A 5019-nucleotide genomic window follows, 5' to 3' on the forward strand; every position below is an offset into this window, starting at 1 on the left:
CTCTTTCCATTACTATTATGTTTATTACTTATGATAGAATTTACTTTTACTTGTATAAAGCAATTTGTTTAAGCTATCTGTATTTCTGTTGTTGACTTTGAAATCAGTTCCAGAGCATGAAACTACTAGGAACAGGAATATATGTAGTCTATACTTTTAAGGAGTTATGTAACTCATTCTAGAATAACCTAAACATATTCACACAGTGATTACTCACTTTTAACTTACTGTGGCTTGAATTCCACAATTCACAATTAAACAATAATAATTGTGTTTAATAATTTAAACACAATTGTTTAAATTATTAAACAATTAAACTAGCTGTCATTTCACTATTCTATTTAAATCAGAGATACCTGAGGATTTAATGATGATAATGCTGAACCAAATTGCTTTGAAAGGTATAGAAGACTAATATATGTGCTTTACATGACATTAATGATGTTTGGGAAAATGGGAGGTTCAAACATTGCATCTGATGTATGGCATCTGCTACATAGGGGCAGTTATTGTAGCAACAGTTAGCTACAAATAGCACTAGTTTCATTTGACATTTAAATGATAGCTCATTAACACCGTTTAAATTTAATCTAAGATTTTCCAAGATGTACTGGTATATAGTTGTTTATTTGCTGCTTTTTCAGCGCCTGTGAATAGCTTTGCAACCTTCATTGATATTGCAGGGATATCCATTTCCTCATAATGAGCAATTACACGTTGATTTTTCTAACTTTATTTCTGTAAAACAGTAGAAAATGAGCTGTTTGGAGAGGTGTATCAATCACAGAGTATACAATATAAATACACAAGGCTTTGGCTGTATTTTGGTAATTGTACTCGGTGAAGAGCATTATATGCATAGAGTTTGTAACAGTAGCAGGGTTTAGCACAGTGAATGGAAAATTAGGGAAGGCCAAATACTAGTATTCTTTTAACTAATGAGAATTTGCAGTGCACATGGCAGAAAGGAAACAAGGAGCTGCCTTGGCATACACAAGGAATAGGCACATCTAGTCCCTGAAGCAGGCGAGCATAGAGGCAGCATGGTGGGAATAAAATTTCTGCTTGAATTCATGCCTGATGGTGGTCAGCAATTCCTGGAAGAACAAAGTCAGACTGGCAGATTTCAGACGAGGTTGCAGTCCCTAACCCTCTGTCCTGGGTTGCAGTGTATTCTATTACCATCCTCAGGAGCTGTTGAAATCAGGTGGGGCAGTGTTTCCTTGCCTCCTCCCCCCAGATTATCTTTCTGTTAATGGCCCATCATTGTCCTGCCGCCTGACTCAGAGATAACTCCCTCCGGACTATCTTCTGTTAATGAGCCTCATCAACTCCTGGCCTCATGACTCATTACCCCATTGTGAGATGCTCCACCCAGAGGGAGGAACCAAGCATCCCATCGTGGATATAATCTGGGACTCTGACCACCAGAGACAACCCTTCCCACTGGATTTCCAAAGGACAGGAGCTACACAGCCACCACTGGACTTCCTGAGGAAGAGCAGACTGTTTTACTACAGGATCACTGCTTCAGAGGACTGCAGCCACCATTCTACCAGACTGCTACCACCACCCTGCCTAACAGGGTGTCAGGTTGTACCTTGACTCTGTCAGTTTGACAGTGTTTTCTTTTACTTTTTTTTTTCCTTTTCTTTAATTTCCATTAAATTGTTATTCTGACTTGGTGCCTCCCACTGGTTTGTTTTCAAACTAGTACACCCTCTAATGGATTTAGACCTGGTAGTGGTCTTCACTATGTAGGTATTTGAGCCTAGTGCTTCATCTTTTAAAATCTGGTTTTCCCTGTAGGGAGAGATCTCTCCATAGCAGCAGATTAGCTCATGTTACATCTGCACAAGAGAAAACAGTGTCCCTTCTCACTCACAAAGGATGCTTCTTAATATTGGTGCTTTTGAGGTTTTGTGTATTATCAGGGGAGTGGAGGACTGACGGATCACTTCATGTGGTAACCTGCTACTGTTAATTTGGCTTGCCTTTGAAAGCCTGGTTATTCCATGCCTCAATTAAAGCAGATAATTGAAAAAGTTGCAGGCTTGTATATGCGATTTACAGCAGTGCACAAGATACTGTTCCAGTGTACAACTGAACTCGCATATCTGTAACTCAGATTTCCTCTGGATAATTTATTCTTGTGGGAATGAAAAGTAATTTGCATCAACATAAATTTGTTTAGCTATATCTGTGCCAAACTGTCTGCATTTGCCTTCCTCCTTTGCTTTCTCACCCTTCCAACAACTCTACAGTCCTAACCAGCAAATCCACCTATTGGCATCACCTCTGTTTCCCAGGGAATAGAGTACCTGGACAACAGGAATGCCTGACATTACCTCCTTGTATGAATACCAGTGTTTGGCCATATTCTGCCTTTTTCTATCCCTCAGTTTGGATGCCAGAATAGCTAGAATATACAGTATTTTTGTTAGACACTTACCATACCTCATCACCTAAGTTAAGATCATGGATCATATCAGACTCTAGGAAGAAATTAAAGCAAATTTTCTATCAGGCACAGAAAATATGGCATACTTGAGAGTAGTACCATGTCAGTGGAGAAAAAAGATCTCAGACGAATTTCTCTGCAGTGCTATAGTGAGAGTAGTGTACCAACAATTCCATGAACAGCAATATGAAAACTTCATTATCAGTGTCACATGGAGAGTTTTACACATTACCAACTGCTTCAGATCTTAAATTGCTGAGGCCCATTGAAAAACAGCAACCCTGTTAACACAGACTTTAATCCAGCCACAGGGTACAAGATACCATGTTTCAGATGTAAAAATTGCCATATGAAAGCAGTAGGAACTGCCTATCTCCATCTTGCTTTCTTAAATACCTTCCAAGATGATAGCAATTTGTATGAAGGGCCAAGATAGGCCCACAACTGCAAGGAGGGTTGCTCAGCTGTGTCATGAAACCCATTATCACACTTCCCCCCAATGGAGGGGGAAGAAGGGAGATGGGAACCATTGTTCTCTTCATTTTATTTTTGTACATTTGCTTGTATTTTTTGTGCCTTCACTTGTCTTTTTCGTCGTATCTCCCTCAGCCTTCATTAAGAGTTACGTTTTTCCTTTGCTGTTTTGTTGCACAGATTAGCAAAATATCTTTCAACATTAAGAATCATGTAGAATGATGAATTAACCAAGCTTCAAAAGGAAAATTCCTCTTAACTCAATGCCATGCTGTAATTATTTTTTAATTCAAAGATAGCACTAAGAAACCTATGCCATCTTTCTGTATCCTTATTTTAAATGAGGACAGCTCATCTGTAATCAAGTGTGTCCAATATGGCAGATAGGCTGTAGTCTGCTATTGGAGATATCTCTGAGATGGGTGGTTCCACAGCATGTTTTAAAGCACACAGAAAGAGATAAAAAGGGAGGTACCTCGAATATTTAAAAACAAACAAAAGAACTGAACAACCCAAGTGGCATTCTGGGAAGACAGAAGCTGTACTAACATTCTCCAGAGTCTTTAGTGTTTTGGAAATTTAATATTGCAGACTGTTGTCCAAATCCGGAAAATCACTGCTGTTAACTGCAGCTCACTGCTTTATTTTGTTTTGGAAAAGCAACAGCATAATAAAAAAAGCTAATAGAAATACTGAAAACTGTTAAGAATGTGGAAAGTTGACTCAGCAATTCATGGAATCATAGAACCACAAAATGGTTTGGGTTAAAAGGGAACTCAAAGATCATTTAATTCCACCCCTCTACTGTAGGCAGGGACATCTTCCACTATCCCAGGTTGCTTCAAGACCTGTTCAACCTGGCCTTGAACACTGCCAGGAATGGGGCAACCACAGCTTCCCTGGGAAACCTGGGCCAGGGCCTCGCCACCCTTGCAGTGAAGCATTGCTTCCTAATATTTAATCTAACCCTGCCCTCTGACGATTTAAAGCCATTCCCTCTTGAACTGTCACTCCATGCCTTTGCCAGTAGTTCCTTTCCAGCTCTTAGAGCCCCTTTAGGTACTGGAAGGAGCTCTAAGGTTTGTCCAGAGCCTTCTCTTCTCCAGGTTGAACACCCCCAATTCTCTCATCTCATTTCCAATAGCAGAGGAGCTCCAGCCTTCTGACCCTCATTGTGGCCTTCTCTGGACTTGCTCCCACAGATCCACATCCTTCTTAAAATAAGGACCCTAGAGCTGAACACAGTACTGCCGGCAGCATCTCACCAGAGCAGAGCAGAGGGGGAGAATCAATTTTTTTTTACCTATGCTGAGCAATCTCATTTTTCAGGAACTGATTCACCCCACTCATAGAAATGGAGGATGAAGGGTGAAAGAAATCTAAGAAACCCAGATGGGATGTGTCATTCCTTAAAACCTGTTTAGGTAAGATAAGGAACAAAGCCTGCCAACAGTGTTCCACTCAATTTAGAAAAGTCATTTCAGTGGAATGTCAGAGTAATGCAAAGTGGTCAACACTGAACCATTTCAAAAGCTTGTGGGAGCATCACATTTTTAAGCTCTGGAACCAAGGAGGAGTATCAACTCACCCTTGTTTTGACTGCTTAAGATTCTGTTGCTTTGGGAAAGAAATGTTTGTGTTAATTTAAAATAGTTTAGTTCTGTTTTGATTTTCATGTTGCATAGTAAATACAGTATGCTGTCATAATTAAAAAAGTTAATTCAGTCCCTTGAATTTTCTTTTGCAGGTATCTTGAGAGGGTAACTCAGAGCAAAGCCAAATGCTGAAGTCTCTATGTATTTTAAGAAACATTTCAACCTTTTCAGATTTTCACTCAATATACAAATAAATGCCACTATAGTCTCACTCTGATATAAGCTGTTTTTACAACTTTGTTTTCAAATGGGGTCTGATACACTACAGGCTCTCTGTAGTGAAAACCACATGCAATTTGACTCATAGTTACAGAGGATGTGTTGCACAATTGCTAATGACCTCTGAATGTATAATTATGCTTTTCAGTTTGGGGTTTTTTTTTTTTTCCGATGAAGATCAGTGTGTCTTTTATTCAGAGTATGCAAACT

At 39.5% G+C, this 5019-nt stretch overlaps 1 long non-coding RNA gene across 2 annotated transcripts; it reads left to right on the top strand.

Moving 5' to 3' along the window:
• The first annotated feature begins 1550 nt into the window (after window positions 1-1550).
• Window positions 1551-4807, top strand: LOC108445741. 2 transcript variants are annotated; one of them, XR_001860699.1, is made up of 3 exons: window positions 1551-1593; window positions 4265-4359; window positions 4683-4807. It is a non-coding gene; the product is annotated as an uncharacterized LOC108445741 (long non-coding RNA). The 2 variants fall into 2 exon arrangements; XR_001860698.1 differs by lacking the exon at window positions 1551-1593 and having other exon boundaries at window positions 1644-4359.
• Window positions 4808-5019: the final 212 nt, after the last annotated feature.

This window comes from Corvus brachyrhynchos, unplaced genomic scaffold, assembly GCF_000691975.1.
Source record: "Corvus brachyrhynchos isolate BGI_N302 unplaced genomic scaffold, ASM69197v1 scaffold33, whole genome shotgun sequence".
Classification (NCBI taxonomy): Eukaryota; Metazoa; Chordata; class Aves; order Passeriformes; family Corvidae; genus Corvus; species Corvus brachyrhynchos.